Source organism: Diceros bicornis, chromosome 10 (genome assembly GCF_020826845.1).
Source record: "Diceros bicornis minor isolate mBicDic1 chromosome 10, mDicBic1.mat.cur, whole genome shotgun sequence".
Taxonomy (NCBI): Eukaryota; Metazoa; Chordata; class Mammalia; order Perissodactyla; family Rhinocerotidae; genus Diceros; species Diceros bicornis.
This window is the reverse complement of record NC_080749.1, coordinates 54,230,167-54,247,996: the sequence shown is the minus strand read 5'-3', so window position 1 is coordinate 54,247,996 and position 17,830 is coordinate 54,230,167. Positions and strand designations below refer to the sequence as shown.

The following is a 17,830-nucleotide window of genomic DNA, read 5'->3' as shown; positions in this document are numbered from 1 at the left end:
AAATTTGAAGAATTTCTATTGAAACTTTCTGAAAATTTAAAAAGGAAATGGGGTTGAAGCGGCAACAAGAGGTGATTACTGGCGAGCCAGCATGACCGACAGTGGAGGAGGATGACTAAAGAGGGGAGATACCATATTTATTTACAGTAAAAGCCCTCTTTCTAATAGTCAGATATGTTTTTCCTGCATAGTGTCTCTTCTGGGAGACTGCAGCAAGACTGAACTTCTATCGGTTGGATGAATAGTCATGACAAAATTAAGACAGGGTTTCTTAACTATTACTTGAATAGATTCAGGTAATACCCAGTTTATATTATTTATCTAATCATTCATTCAAAATATATTATTGCTCTCATACCATATGCAAGGTACTGGAAAGGATATAAAGGTGGATTCTTGACCTTTGGTGGTGATTTGAGAGGGAAGCCATACGGTATTTACACTTTGAAATGTATTAAATACTAGAAAACTGTACTGCAGAGTGACATGGTAAAAAATAGATCATATTTAATAAACTTAATTTTTAAAATGAAAAAACAGAGATACCACAGTGTATCTCCGCTAATATCTATAGAAAGATGTTCTCTAGATTAACTAAATCACATGTAGTCACTAAAATTCTATTACTTTTGTGGAGATAGAATATGACTAATCAAGAATTACAAATACAATTAGGTACATAATCGTGTAAGTTAAATATAAAAAAATTTAATATTTTTAAATGAAAGCCATGTTATTGGCAGTAAGTAAAGAGATTTATAAGTCCCCACTCCAGAAAGGGGATCATCAAGAAGAATGTCAGCAATTGAGGACAAATGGAGAAGCCTTGGTCAGAAAGGGGACTCCCTTTGGGAATCTGCACACTATGAATGTGTTATTTGTTATCATATTTTTTCACAGGAAGAGTTGAGATTTCATTAAAAACACTGTAAAATTTGTTTTGAAGGTCAGATAACTAACTAGATAGAAAACAGAAGTTTGAGGGTTGGCATGGGGTCAATACGGAATCAAGAGAAAGGAAAATTATCATTGATGGGATGAGACATTTATCAAGCTTGATTTGACAATGTTTTTCTTTTGGTAATATAGATATTGAAGGGGGCTATCAGAACAATTCCTTCACACTCACTGAGTGTCTACTGTGTGTAGAAGTTCTGTGCTCATCAAGCAACCTTCCTCTCACAGTGTAGTTTTCCTAGTAGGAAGAAAATCACTAATTGGGTGATACAATTATTCGCCCGTATGGCAATTCTACTTCTCATTAAGAAATAATAAATGAACTTTGTTGTAAAAATAGAGTTTATGTGAAGTCTTGAAATCATAAGCACCCCCTATGTTTAAGTGGCAGATCAACTCTTTGTGAGTAAAGCATTAGAATTGAATGTGAGTAGAGCATTAATGTTTAGACCAGTACTTGCAAAAGAAAGGAGTGCTATCCTTTGGTACGTTTTGGTGTATTCTTTGGGGTATCTAAATTCTGTGACCATTAAAAATGTTTGTATTAATAAAGAATAAATACAAGAATCTTCTGAATCCTTGGATGACCATTTTATAATTCAGCACAACATGGATTTTCAGTGTTCCAGCTAATTTTCATATGTACATTTAAGATATCACCAAGTGATACCTCGGAGAGACAGAATTTATCTTTTCAAGTGTTTGCAAGCATGTCTAACAGCTCTTGGGTAGGCATATGCTAATGTCAAAATAACAACCATTACCTTGTGTCCCATTGTTGTGCTCATTTTTTAATTTTTTACACTTATGAAAACTATACTCGCAGTATAATTTGCAAGTAAAAGACATTTCTATGGAATAAGACTTTAGGTTCTAATTTAATAAACTAAGAATTTGATTTAACAACACGAAAACAACATACTACTTTAGAGTGCTGTTCTAGTTTCATGGAAATAGGCTAATAATAAACAGAGATAGACTAAATAAACAAGTGGTATCACGATGGCCAAGTGATATCATGATGTTAGCAATTCAAACAAGCTCCAACAGAAATAACAGTGGGATTAACCAAATGACTAAAACCTGTGCTGTAGCAGTCAGTATCTGATGGCAAGCTGATGTATTCTGTAGATTTGCCTTTATAAGCACCTGCTTGCCAACAGTTCATTAATGAAACAGTTGTAATAAATATGCAGTAATAATTTTTCTTTCTTTCTTTTTTTTTTTGGTGAGGAAGACCAGCCCTGAGCTAACATCCGATGCCAATCCTCCTCTTTTTTGCTAAGGAAGACTGGCCCTGGGCTAACATCCGTGCCCATCTTCCTCTACTTTATATGGGACGCCGCCACAGCATAGCCTAACAAGCGGTGCGTTGGTGAGTGCCCAGGATCCGAACCAGCGAACCCTGGGCCACTGCAGCGGAGCGCGCACACCTAACCGCTTGCGCCACCAGGTCAGCCCCAATAATTTTTCTCTCAATTTTGTTTTCATCATTTGTATTCTGGGATACTCTAGCAAATAGACTCTCCATCAAAATAACGGATTAGTGGTTTGAAAAAGTCCTTCCTGTTAAGAAAGGAAACATAATGATGAGGGCTAAAATAATGGTCCAGTGTGCCCCCCAAAATGTAAATATATCTTTTAACACTATTAAAATCAACAAAAGTCACTATATTTTCAGCAAATATAATTTGATGAAAATTGTTCATTTTAGTTGTATTGATTTTATGGTTTTATTTTTATTTAATTGAAAAATTGGTTTTGATTTTATGAGTTATAAGCATAAGGAGTTTATTTTTAATTTTATGTTTGTGTATACTTAAAGTTACACTGAAATAATAATTTTAGTCAACAGTGGAAATCCAGATGACTTAATATTTCTATATAAAGAATCTATACATTTTTCAGTTTGCAAAACACTATTCTAGGGACTCAGATACTTGTACACTAATGTTTACTGTAGCATTTTTCACAATAGCCAATAGGTAGAAGCAACCCAAGTGTTCATCAGCTGATCAACAGATAAACAAAATGTGATATATAAATATGATGGAACATTATTTAGCCATAAAAAGGAATTGAGTTCTGATACATGCTACAATGCACATGAACCTTGAAAACATTATGCTAAGTGAATAAGCCAGACACAAAAGGACAAATATTGTATGATTCCACTTATATGACATATCTTGAATTGGCAAATTGAGAGATAAAAAAAGCAGATGAGAGGTTACCAGAGGCTGGGGGAGGAAGGAATGGGGAGTTATCGCTTAATGTGTAGAGTGATAAAAAATTTTGGAAATAGTGGTGATGGTTGTACAACACTGTGAATGTAATTAATGCCACTGAATTGTACACTTAAATATGGTTAAAATGGCAAATTTTATGCTATATATATTTTACCACAATAAACAAAAGTTTTAAAAATGCTCTTCTAGACTTTGGGAGAGATGAATGATCACAGTGCATATACATATATACAAACAATAATCATCCTAAAGTTACACAACCCAAGGTCTAAATATCCTTTGGATAAACATGTAGTCTTCTAGATGAGGACTTGAGGATCTAAGCAAAACCTGTGACAAACTACAACAGTTTTAACTTAGGCTCAAAGACTCTAGAAAATAAAGGGTCCCAATATGATAGAGAAGTGGAGTGACCCCAGGTCTAGCCATAAAAATGTCTAATAGCAATGCCCTTATCAGAGTACAAACTGTCTTTGCAGATGTGTTTGCAGTAAGATCCGTGACTGCTCCTAGTGCTTCCAGCTGGGGCCGCTCCCCCCGCCCCCCCCCCACCCCTTTCCTCCCTTCCTACTTCTTTTCTTCTTTCTTTACAGGAAAACTTACAGGGGTTTTCATTTGTTAATAGAGATGGGGAGGAGGTAGGTGTTTTGTTAGTTTTATTTTATCTGACATTTCTATACATTTATGTGGGGAGAGGAGCCATTAGCTCAGTTTGCTATGTTTCCAGAAGTTGATCAGCACACAGTTTCCAAATGGCTGATTCAATCAGAGAGAACAGGAGAAGTCAAATATCATAATTTAACTAAATTTAAGTTTAAGGGAATTTAAGTTTTAATTCCGTTCCTTTAAAGTACTTCCAACGGCTTTAAAATAAGATGTTAAAATAATTAGTATCTTCATCTTCCCTTTGCCTCAATTCAAAAATTTTTTTTTTCTATTTTGGCAAAATTGCCTTTTTAAAGAAATTGAGATATAACTGACATATTAGTTTCAAGTGTATAATATAATGATTCAATATTTGTATCTATTGTGACATGATCACCACAATAAGTCTAGTTAACATCTGTCACCTTACAATAGTTACAAATTTTTTTTCTTGTGATGAGACCTTTTAAGATCTACTCTCTTAGTAACTTCCAACTATACAATACAGTATTATTAACTATAATCACTATGCTGTACATTACATCCCCATGACTTATTTATTTTATAACTGGAAGTTTTTTCAACGTAATCCCAAATTTCAATTTCTTTCTTTAATTTTGGAGAGCTGCCATAGAATCCTTAAAGATTCTGCATTTTTAAAGCTTATTTTACATTTTTTATATTCTATTGATATAGCCTATATGTATTTATGTAATAAATATATTATAAATAAAAATTAGTTCACTTCCTTTTGTGAAAGAAAGTAAAGATACTGAGAGCACTCTATTGCTCTACTGTCTATGATCTATAGCCAGTAATCTAATGAAAGCAATAGTTTATGAAGACCCACATCATTAGGCTGGCAGGCTTCATTTACATCTTACATTAGGAACAGGATTTCCTCCCTGGTTGTCTACAGCTATTACCCTCTAATAGCAGCAGGATTGTGCCGCACAGGGTCCATCCTTCTGCCTGTGATGTGGTACTGACAACAAGGACAGTAGGTATAGAAAATCCAAGGTACGCTCCTACTGTCCACAAATGTCAACTGCTCCTTCTTTCCCTCTGGTGCGTGTGGTATTTAAAACACTACTCCAGGGACTCTGATCTCTGAGGTCCTCACTAATTCCAAGATTCTATGATTCCATCAGAGTATGAAGGTAAAAGAAAGAAAAGTGTCTCATTCAATCATTCAGAGGAAGCAGTCTCCTTACTGCACTGTGCATGCAAGGTCAAAGGCTTTCTCCAAAGACAGCTCTGTCTCCAGAATACCAATACGATCCAGGGTCAGGATACTCCCCCAAAGTTCAAGAAGATATATGCTCCCACATTTTTAAAAAATAAAAATTATGTATATAGAGAGAGACTGAGAAGAAATAAAATGAAATATTAATTATGATTACCTCTAGATAGCAGAAAGAATCATAAATAATTTTAAACTGTTACGTATTTCTCAAATTCCTTACAATCAGCCTATATATTTTTTGATCAGAAAAAGCAATACATGCATGTAATATCTATGCTCAGAATATATAAATATAAAATAAAAAATATTTATTTGCAGAGAAATTCTGATCTTTCCCTAGGATTGGATCAGGAAGTAAAACTCTTCGCTTACCTTCCCAGGATTACCCTGGGCACATAAAAACTAGTTTAGTTAACCTCTGAGCTGTGAGTTTCTCCCGATGTGGCTCTGGAACAAACTAGTGTCCATCTGGGTTTCTCCTGAAGAAGGTTCTGAGAGGCCCTGAGACCAGAGATGTGGGGGCTGGAGCTGAGTGCACTCTAGACTGACTGCAGCCTACTCAGCATCTGGCTCAGCATTTTATTAAGTGATCCTCCTCGCCCTCCTTAGGTGTGCTCCTGTGGCCCGCTGCCCTTTAGGGAGGCCTTTCCGACTCTGCTCATCTTGTAAAATGTCTAGTATGATACCACACGAGGAGAAAGGTCAGATACTTTATATACAGGAAGCACTCTCAAGTATTTGAAGGATGAACCAGCAAACAGTACTTGATAATGATATTTAGTGTGCTAAAATAACTGCTATAGAGAGACCATGTTAGTAAATGTTTACTCTGAACAGCACAGTGAGAAGAGTAAAATGCCAAAGGATGTGGATTTGCTTCATATTCACTCTGTTCTTTCACGCGCATAAGGGTTACTAAGGCGATTATTTCTTAAGAATGACAGTCAATCAATTATACAACCACAGTAGAAGCCACATTTGCAATGTATGTTCACGAGCTCATTGTTGATTTAAACCTTCAGAATGAAGCCGTGGACGACCACACTTCGCCTCCTGCAGGCTCTGCAGTCCAAGGCAGTCAAATGAGCACAGTTTCTTGAGAGCCCTTTCCTGCTTGGCTATTCTCCAAGCATGCCCTTGCCTCATCATTGTACTTTTGCAGATTCAGAATGCAGAGGTTTGCTTAGTCTTAAACCTTCCACTTCCAATTTTCTACCCAATACATTTACCATATATTTCAAAAATCACCTGTGCAGGTAAGCCAGCCTTTTGTCTAGTCTGCACTTTCCATACCCATTGCTCTACTGGCAGACGCTCCTCTACTGTGCACTGACAGATGGGTCCTGATTCTCAGGAGCGAGACTTTATTTCAAGCAGGCTCCCTGCTATAGACTGAATGTTTGTATTGCCCCAAAATGCATATGTCGAAAATCTAATCCCCAGCGTGATGGTATTTGGAGGTGGGGCCTTTGGGAGGTGATTAGGTTGTAAGGGTGGAGCCCTCATGAGGGGAATTCGTGCCCTCATAAAAGAGACCCCAAAGAGCTCTCTTGCCCCTTCTGCCATGTGAGGACACAGTGAGAAGATGGCCATCTATGAGTCAGGAAGCAGGTTCTCACCAGAAACTGAATCTGCTAATGCCTTGACCTCTCAGACTTCCCAGCCTCCAGAACTGTGAGAAATCAGTGTTTGTTGTTTATAAGCCACCCTGTCTTTGGTGTTCTGTTTCAGCAGCCTGAATGGACTAAGACACTCCTCTTCCTAGGCTTGGGCCAGTGTCATAAAAGTCTACAGCAATTGAACCAGGTCTCTAATGAACAGGATAGGTTCAAAAAGACACAGCCACTGGTCTTCTCAGTACAGCATACCACTTATCTTTATCACCGCAGAGGCCAGAACTATAGTACTTAGCAGCAGAAAGGTAAGAAACAAGGGGAAATTCTTGATTTAGAAATTCCCAGAACAGCATTTACAAAACTGTAAGGTCAAAACACCTAGCTCTTTCAGGCAAGACATAGGTAGAACTTCCCTTCCCTTCTGTTTCAGGCTCTGATTATAAAGATAATTGAGGCAGAATGCTCAATCTCAATAATCAAGAGATTTATATGCATTAGATCACAAAAACTGGGGTCGAAAACAAGAAAATCCTGTTTAATTCATTGCATTTTTACCCCAGGAGTATCATGGCTAGGGGCATTTTCCTAAAATAAAGACTCAATTCTTACATGTATGGCAAGATGGAAAACCAGCCCCTCTCCTCCTAAAACTGCAGTACTATGAGAACAACTTAAAGAGTAGGCTTGGATGATTTTCAATCCTGTATTTAATCACTGGAATGTCACACACAGGTCATGCTCTTTGAGTCACTGTAGGCTTAATGAGGCCCAGTCACTGACAAAGTCACATGACAAGCAGCAAACCTCACAGTTCTGTAGGTTCTCTTTCAAATGCTGCCCTTTAGGTATTCAGGGAAATAAAGAAGGCTAAATGAACTGAATTTAGGTTCCATAATATAATACAGCCTATATTCCTAATGATGTTTGATATCATGAAGACTTTTCTTTGGAAGGAAAATGGCTAGAAATACTAAGACTAAAAAATAAACCAGTCATTCTGCTCACTCTTCATGAACAACCGAGATGGAGCCATGTGGGACTTACTACAAACATGTGAGTACTGGGAAGTCTCTGTTGCTCAATGGTTTTCCTGGTGGGTTGCAGCAGACTCACCACTCGCAGCCACTCCAGGGACCAGGCTGCTCTCTAGTTAAGTACACAGCCAACTAAAGGCAGACTAACCTGGCAGGATGGAAGGGTGGCTAAAACTGAATGACACAGATAGTGAAGACTTAAGAACAGGGATTTAAGAGATACCTCTTAAAAAGGCTAAGAGATTTTATATTCATCGTGCTCACAACAGAATGTCACTGTGATCACATGAAAAAGTCAAATATATTGTAAACAACCTGTATTCATTTTGGGTGACAAAAGCACATACAAGTGCCCAGCTTTCTAGCAAATGATTTATGTGACTTGATCAAAGAGATCACTTGGTGCTAAAATTACACAGAAAACCTTCGCAAAGAAAGCCCTTGAATAAGTCTTGAAGTATGAACTAATGTAGGATTACGCTTTCTAAAAAACTGAAAAGCAATATAATTTAATCAAATACTGGACTAGGTGAGTGGAAATTTAAATTCTAGTTCCAAAATGGATGGCCCTAAAGCCACCTGGTCACTCTGGACCTTGTTTTCTTCCTAGAAAATGATGCGGTTGGACAAAATTACCTTCCAGATTCCTTCACGCTTTAAATTTCTATCCATTTCCGTGAAAGAACAAAATTAATGCATTAACAGTACTTTACACAGAGTGAGTACTCAATAAATATTTGATCTTAAGTGAGGTAATTAACCAAGGTGTGCTAGGACATCCTCTGGAGTCAAACAGGCTTGAGCACGAATCTTGGCTCTGTCACTTATAAGCTAGGTGACTTTGAGGAAGTTATTTAACCTCTCTGGGCCACAGTCTCCTCATTTGTAAAATAGGGACAGTAATCCTACCCCAGTGTCCAGTAAACGCTAGGTGCTCAACCAATGCTAATTCCTTTCTCTGCCAGCTTTCCCCTCCCTTTATAATCAATTTATCAGTCGGTCAAGTCAAGCTTATGGGCAAATTCAGATCTCTTCCAGCAGTGGATTCTACTTTTATATTTTGCTTGTTTTAATTAGCTTCATGTATTTACTATATTCGACTTTCCATGTTTATCTATGTTTTTACCTAGATATAGCACTTTAACATTTCCAAAGCACTTATCTTCTTTGACCCTCACAAATAAGTTAGATATCTTATTGTATTTAAGAGTTAAGAAAACTGGGTCTTTGATATGATTTGTTCAAGCTCACTTTCCAGGAGCCTAATAAATGTCAGTAATAAAATTTGAATCTAGGTCTCCTACCTCTGCCTTTTTTAATGTATTCTCCCCCCCGTTTAAAAAAAACTCCAATAAAAATATCAGTCCTTTTATCTAAACATTTTTTATTAAAAGCTGTCCTTGTTCAAAGAGATTCCAATTTGCAGACTCCTCTATAATAATAGCTAACACGTATTGAGGGCCTACTATGAGCTCGGCCAAGCACTTCATGGAGACTGAACCTTTACATCCTCACAGCACCCAAGGAGACTAGGGCCAACTGTTATTGCCCTTTCACAGGGGAAGAAACCCAGGCACCGAGAAATTTAAGAACTTGCCGGGGCACAGTAAATGGCAAAGCCAGGTTTTTGACACAGGTAGTCTGATGTCAAAGCCCTGCTCATAATCACTAAACCGTCCCACTTTACTTTATAAACCTAATTTGAATGCAGAATGGAACACAGTTTATAGAACATCCAAAAATTACAACAGGCCTAGAAAATTCCAAAGCTCTCTTTAGTTAGTTACAGAAGCGTGAGAAACAACTCCTCACCAACTCCCTCTTAGGGCCTCAGCCACTGCCCCCACTTTCAGATTTCCATGCCTTCCTGACACTCAATTGTGCAGGATCAAGTCAAGAACCAAGATCTAATTCTCCACAGGCACTAGGCCATCAGGGCAGCTAGCAACAACCAAATTTATAGCTGATAAAACCAGTTAATTGCACAGCATGAAGCACCCTCTCTCTATGCAAAAATTACATGGTTAGGAATTTTGAGCGACTCTCACAATCTGATTAGCTAAGTGCTTTATAATATTACTCTACAGCGCAACAGAGTTTGATTATTTACATCCCATAAGAGAAATGTTTGCCACATTTATTATGGAAATCTGCAAAATCATTTAGAAGAATTCAGGCAAATTTAATTTTAAAATAGTCTGGAAAGTCCTTTAACATCTTGTAGACTCCAATTAGACAGTATCTTGAATACCTGGATTCTTCAGCTAAATTAATAATTTTACTATTTCTGCGTTTTGTCAGCAAACCCAAACAATAATTAATGACAAAGGCATGTGTGTGACATCTGCCAGACTACTGATTAAAAAAAAGTAACAATCCTCACAAATATACAGCAAAAATAATCTGGAATCATAGTCTTAAGAATGGAAGGGATTTGAAGTCTTCCAGTCTTTTCCTTGCCCCCAACTACAGCCCCATCTTAGAGCAATTCCACTTTTAATTTTTGTATGCGTGTGTATGAGGGAGATCAGCCCTGTGCTAATATCTGCCCATCCTCCTCTTTTTTTGCTGAGGAAGACTGGCCCTGAGCTAACATCGGTGCCCATCTTCCTCCACTGCCCATTTTCCTCCACTTTACGTGGGACGCCGCCACAGCATGGCCTGACAAGCAGCGCGTTGGTGCACGCCCCGGATCTGGACCTGGGTCACCAGCAGCGGAGCACGCCCACTTAACCGCTATGCCACAGGGCCGGCCCCAGCAATTCCCCTCTCAAAGGCAAAAGATCACTCCTCCCCTCAAGGTTTGATGAAAAGATAGCCTCCACTTAAGCGAACCCTCCGATACCTAATAACCATCACCACCAACCACAATAATCTTTCTCTTCACTAACCTTCATGCTGAGATCTAAGTCTTTATTTGTGCTTGGCAGAGACAGCAAAAGGTAACATCTAAGGCTAATTTTTACATTACATTACATTATAGTTTTTCCTAAGCCTAAAATTTTTAATTCCTATCAATGTTTTTGACATGTCTTATTTTTAGTCTTTTGGTTATTCTAGCTATGTCTATGCAAAGACATTCATCCTGAAAACATATTCAAGTAACCGGTATTGGGTGGAGCTACCCGACTGAACGTATTCTCTTTTCACCTCGATATTGGGGGATGACGTAAACTTGGTTATTGTGGTTCTCCTTAAAACCGTCTTTATATTCCTCCCATACAAAAGAAAAATTTTTATGTTGTTCTTTAATTCAGTCATATAAAATCATAATTTAAGTAAAATAGTCTTAGTAAAAGGAATATTTGTGCTTTTCCTGAACAACCATAGTGTGTTTTTATCCCATTGCTCCTGTGAATATTATAACATTTTTCAAGTTGATGGCTAGCAAGCTTTGACCCAAAATTTCGTGCCTACAATACATCTAGAAGGTATAGAGAACCTCGTGGACGTGTTTTTATCATTCTAACTTCATTCCTGCTTCCATTTTGTTTTTCTACCATATTTTCCCTTTGTCCCATTTTCTTATTTTTAATTCTTTTTAATCTCACAATTTGTCTGTATCTTTATTAGCTGCCTTAAATCATTTTGACAACAAGGCCATACAATAAAATAATATTTTGTAGTGTATCTCAAATTGGAGTCCTTAAGATAGATCCATAGATAGATCTTTGGTGGCCCATGAGTCAAAACTCTAACAATGGTCTAATCGAAGGGTTACCTCTTGGTTACCTATCTGTGTACACAAATATAATTTCCTCGACTTTCTCTCCTCCAGGAACATCACCAGCATTCTACTTTAGCAACCTACAACCATCTCTTAGACTCTTTCATTACCCACCCATCTCAAACTTAGTAAGCCCTCTCTGACCTCAACCTCTTATCCCTATTCCCATTAAACCTGCTCTTCAGTTGACCACATTGAGGTCTCTAGTCCCTTAATTCCTTTCAGTTTTTCCTTTCTAATCAACTGGGTTCTACTGAAAGAAACAGAGACCCAAAATAACAGTAGTTTAAACAAAATAGTTTATATTGTCTCAAAATATGAAGGCTGCAGGAAGCCTAATATGGCAGCTCCACAATTATATTCTGTACTAGCATCCTCTGCACTGGCTTGCATTCTCAAGGTTACCGGATGCTCACATATAACCCCTGAGGTTCCAAGCCATTATATTCATATTCTAGGCAGCAGGAAGGAGCAAAGTGCATAAAGGTGCCTGTTCTCTTAGGTTAGCCTCCTTTAAAGCTTTCTCAGCAATCTCATCCAATGAGTTCTGGTTATATCTCACTACCTATTTTCAGGGAGGGCTGGGAAATGTAGTTTTAAGCTGGTTACAGTGGTACTTCTAACAATACATAAATCTTAAGGAAGACAAGGAGACCACATAGAGGGTAGGCAACTAATAGTTAATGCCATATCTACCAAGCTATCATTGATCAAGATTCTGCTTAATGAAAGGGTCTTCAGAGTACTAGGGTACTACATATCATTTTACAATCCTTGGTCAAATATTGCTAAAACTCTAAAGCCCTAGTCCCCGTCCTACCAATTTCTAAGCATGGAAAAATCCAATAATTACCATTCTATGCTTCTCAGTGCTTCTAGACAAGTTTTTATGACAGAGCTGTCCTGAGACAATTAACATAGTGTATTCATGGTCTGCACATTTATTGAAAGCTAAAAGACAGTAGCAATTATTTCAAGTATGTGAAATTAGCTCCCTTTTTCATTCTCCATTCACCCAACAAATATTTATTGAGTGTCTAACAATGTGCCAGGCACTATTTTTTGGTGCTGAGGATAGTGATGAACAAGATAGCAGAATCTTTGCCTTCATGGAGTTTACAACCTGGTGGAAGAAGACAGACAATGATGATATCAAGAAATAAACAAGATCATTTTCATGAGTCAGCTGCAATAAACCTCGGCTCTTCTCATGTCCTTTAGCTGCCTGTATCTTTTTTGTTCTCAGATGACTATGAATCCTCTTACGTTGGGGAAACAGGCATGGGAAACAGCATTCCTACCTTAACACTTACTGCCTTTCTTTCTGTCTCAGAGAAAAAGGTACCCTTCCTTCCCCAGACCTCACCCTGACACCTGTGCTCTTTTTACCTCCCCTTCTTCCCTCAGTTATATTATGCCCCATCAATTATATCCTTTCTAGAATCTTTAATTTCTTTCTAGTTCTATCCTCTAGGCCTAAAAAATGTTTGAGTTTCACCTCTCCAAGAAACAAACAATTTTCCTTGACCCTCATCTCCTTCTGAAACTACTTTCCTGAACATCAAAACATCAAAACTTGAAATAATACTTTACACTAAATTCTATTTCCTTGCTTTCTATTCACTCCTTAATCCCATTATATTTGGCTGGATTTTTATTCTATTGTTCAAGTTTCCCTAACTAACTCTGAATTCTGATCTTTTCTTTTAGATACTGTATATAGGTTCTATTCTGAGTTTTTAAATTAAATATAACCATGCCTCCCCTTAACATTCTGATACTGTCCTTAGCGTCTATACTTGTGCTATATATCCTGATATGAATGAAAACAAGGACGAGACAGGCATTGTAAGTCATATAAAAACAAATAAACTGTTACCATCAAGGCCTTACACAATGTCAGGGGGAAAATAAAAGTGCATAATAACAAGAAGCAACACAATGACCATGAGAAGCGCAAAGTGCTGTGGAGGCTCCATGCAGAGATTAGGTGAAGTTAGAGGACAACGGAAAGCTTCAGTTGGCCCATGAAGAATGGATTAGATTTTGATTAATAGCTGGGGGAGCTTTGGTGGAGAAGCAGCACAGGGCAGCATGTCTGAGAAACAGTAGCACTTTTGTTTGGTTGGAATGTGGAGTATATGTAGGGAAACAGAGGTAGGTAATGGAATTGCTAACACACAGCAACTGACAACATACGCCAAGCTGATTTTCATGTTGAATTTCAGTAGCAGTGATTCGTAAAAAGTGAGAAACCACATTAGGTTTCAAAGAGACCTTCCAGGATCAGCGAGGCCTACAGAGGTAGAAGAATTATTACTTTACCACTGGTTGGAAATTAAAGGTCATCTGTTCCAGTTATCCTTCTAATGAAATAATCCCATTAGTAATATTCTAAGGAATAGTTATCCCACTTTTCATTGAATATTCCAAATGACAGGTTAACACCAGGGAAACAGTGCTGTATTGCTGGGAATTTGGAAATGACTGACCTACACAGATGAGAGCAGAGATATGTCAAGTCACCCTAAAGTGAAAGATCTTTCCAGGCCAGGATGATGGGAGATAATTTGATTGAAAGTATTAACATATTTAATAAATTTGTGTGCATATGTGTGTATTTAGTGGTAGTTAGGGACGGTGAGCCATAATGGCCTAGAAAAAAGTTAAAGAGATAATAAGCACTGGCAAGAGGAAGAGGCTGGGGGTGCTGTAAGGTACAATAACTTCCCCAGTGAGGCAGGTCCTCCTGTTGAAGGGTAGATAAATTGGATTATCAGCAGAAGGTAGGATCAGAATATATTCAAATCTCATTACTAACTCCTCTTGTTCTGAATCCACACTCATGAAGCAATGTCTAAGTTTGTTTCCCATATAACTCACCTTCAAATAGAAAATTTAAAAATTAGCAAGTTGATTTTATTCTTTAGTTTCAGTCAAATATGTTAGCGTGACTTAGCATCCTAAGTCCACTTATTAAGATTAAATTTCTGAACACATAAAGCAGAAGCTACCTTACTAGGGACCTGTTTAGGCAGCTACCAGCTTTCCCTAGGAGGTGCCTTCACTATATCCTTGGCAGCCTTAGATCTCCCATAGTAGGAAACTACTTTCCAAGAGAGCCTATTCTATTGTCTCAAATGACTAGAGTTGACTTATGTAACTTCCCATGTTCCTGACTCAATCTTGCTTGCTATATTCATTTCAGCTCAGATTTCTATCTCCTCATTTCCAAACACCACCTCACCCCAAATTCTAATTTTTGCTTTGCTTGAAGGGTCAACTGGTATCCTTAATCTGATTGTGACACTATGTAATAACTTAATACCTCTAAGCAGAAAGAAAGAAAGAAAAAGAGCTCCTTTAAAGGCATTTGACAAATGGTAGTTAATGATACTATAACTGGATCCATTCTTCCATGCCTGTTGACTGAAGTAGTGTTTGTGTAACAGATTCCTTTTATTTCATGCAACAATGCTTAGAACCCTGGAGAGATCAGATGCAGGCCTCAGTTTATATTCTGAGTACTCTAGGTGGAACTCTTCCCACGCAACAGACTACTATCATCGCTAAAAGTCCCAGAGAAAATAATTCAAGATTTTCTGCTTGAATTATTATGTAATAGTATATATAATACTGCTTATCAACTGCATATGACCCTCAAGAGACAAGAACCATTTTGCATGTAGACAGACAAACCTGGAGACGACTGACATCATATATCGATCTGCATCAGAGCAACACCTCTGGCAGCCCAAGACTTTATTAACAAAACACACAGAAAGTCATTGCTGAATATAGCTGAGATGTAACAGTGAGCCCAGAGATAAAGGGTCTCACTAAATAGTGAGGTCCAACAGCGAGTCCAGAGATAAAGAAGAAAATAAATTAGAACATCAGCATGTTTTCCAGGAGAGGGCTAGAAGATTGTGTGTGGGCTATGAAGCATGAAAGTATAGACCTTGTTAAGGGCCTACAGAAAGGTATACAAATTTCTTTAAGGCTAGGAGAAAGGGATTGATACAGATGAACAAAATCACATAAACAGAATCATTATTATAATTCTTTTGCAATCAATGGATGCAATAACTCGAGTTTCAGAAGCTGTAAGCTGAGTACACCTCACTCATACATTACTATAGCTAATACTCATGGAGTGCTTCCTATGTATCAACACTGTCTCATCACTTTACATACACTAGCTCATTTAATCTATGATGTAAGTATTACTATTATCCCCAGTTTATCTCTAAGAAACTAAAGAACAGAGAGGTTAAGTAACTTGCCCATGGTTAGCTAGCTAAGAGGCAGTGAAACCAAGATTCAAACCAGGCAGTCTGGCTTTAAAGCCTGTGGTTTCAAGCATGATACAAAACTGCCTCTCTCACAAATGAATATCAATTTTCAAAATCACACAGATGTACATGCACACACATTTCTATATGTTACATACAGATAAACAAACTCACCTGTGACTATACACATGCTTGGGACTTCGTACATAGTAAATACTCTAACATATTTATTCGATCTGAGTATGCAAAGAACTCTAGAATCAGTACCAAGAGACCTACGTTCTGGTCTTGGTTTTGACACTTGATGTCTGTGTGACTTGGGGCCTCAGCTTACCCACTGATAAAATGTCAAAATGTGGAGGTAAAAAGGACAGAATGAATGATCTAAAGTATCTTCAACTCTAACATTCTGACTTAAATATGATTTCATTGGTATGGGGTGGGGCCCAGGCATGGGTTCTTCTTAGAAGCCTCCCGGGTGAGTCTCATGTGCAGCCAGGACTTAGACCCACTGGCCTACAGAATGGTTCTGTTGCAAGCTAAACTGTAGCCTAGTTGCTTTGGAGTCAGAAAACCCTGGGGCTGTATTTCAGCTCTATCATGTAGGAGCTGTGTGGCCTTGCAAGTCTCTTAAGGTCACTGAGCTGGCTCTTCATCTGTAAAATAAGAAACCAGTATCTATTTAAAACAGCTGTGAGGACCAAGTTTACAGGGAAAGTACATGCTAGGCACATGGTTTTCCTCAAAAAAGTTTAGCTGCTAGAATTTGTACCTAGAGTGAGCAAAGAAAAATTTTTAAAGAGATATACAGAACTGAACTCAGATATATAGAACATCTGCTAGAAATATGAATTGCTGGAAAAGAGATCCAGAGACTGACAGCAACAGCACGGTGAAACTCAAAAAGGAGAGATGTTGAAACACAGGTCTGGGCAGGCACTGACCACAGACCAGAGAAAGTCTGGTGAATACAGCATCCGAAAAGAGTTACGGCATACGTCATCCTGCGTGCTCAGGTAATTCCACATCTGGCGGAAGAATCTGTAACTTCAAAAACCAAAATATAACAAGATGACCAAAAGTTATTAAGCCTGGTTCTTCAGACTTCTAAATAAATCTCTTAAAGTCCCCTACTATTTTTAAAATAAAGTGCCAAGCTGAAAGAAACTGAACACTACTTCTCTTTTTCACTTACAGGGTAAGGAATCTGGCTTACCATCATTAGCCTCACAATTACCGTATTGGCAGAACGAATTTGAATTTGATGGGGGCAGTTCTTATGTTTCTATTTTCTGCCCCTTCTCAGATTTCAGTGTCAGAGGTCATGGAAGACCACATTATACCATCATTCTTCTGCAAAACAACTGTCTTTGGCCCTGGCTATCATTCATCATAATGAGGTTTCTGTTGTATTGGTTTAATCAAATGAGCCCAAATATACGTACTGTATTCTTCATTCACATATGGAAGGACTACTGATTTGAAATCAATAGGAAAAATATTTTTGAGTTCTTTTTCCAGTAGTGAACATGGATCACAATGATCATTATCTGTAAAATGAGGATATTATCTCCCAACTCTCAAAAGGCTGTTGGGAGGATGACATGGAAAGCAATGCATTCTTACCAAGGCAGAACTGAATACAGACACTGAACTAGGAATACAAGGACTAGGGGTTCCTGGTTTTTCACCAACTCCCCTGTATGCTATACAGCAAGTTAGCCTTTCAAACAGTAGAAATCTGTGGAATGGGGGATAATAAAAACTTTTAAATAAACTTTTTATTTTGGAATAATTTTTAGATTCAGAGAAAAGCTGTGATTTATATATATGTTTAGATTCAGAGAAAAAGACAGTAGAGTCCCTGTATAGCTGTCGCCCAGTTACCATCTTACATTACTATCGTACATTACTATTAACTAAACTCCAGACTTCGTTTGGATTTCACCAATTTCTCCATTAATGTCTTCTTTGTGTTCTAGGATCCACTCCAGGGAAACATCACATTTAGCTGTCATGTCTCCCTAGTCTCCTCTGGCCTCATATCACAGGGTTTTAATA

At 37.9% G+C, this 17,830-nt stretch overlaps 1 protein-coding gene across 3 annotated transcripts in view; it reads right to left on the bottom strand.

Moving 5' to 3' along the window:
* The window catches only part of MAP3K20 (mitogen-activated protein kinase kinase kinase 20), a 173,440-nt gene that overhangs the window by 93,500 nt on the left and 62,110 nt on the right, over positions 1-17,830 (bottom strand). The gene's annotated exons all lie outside the window — the stretch shown is intronic.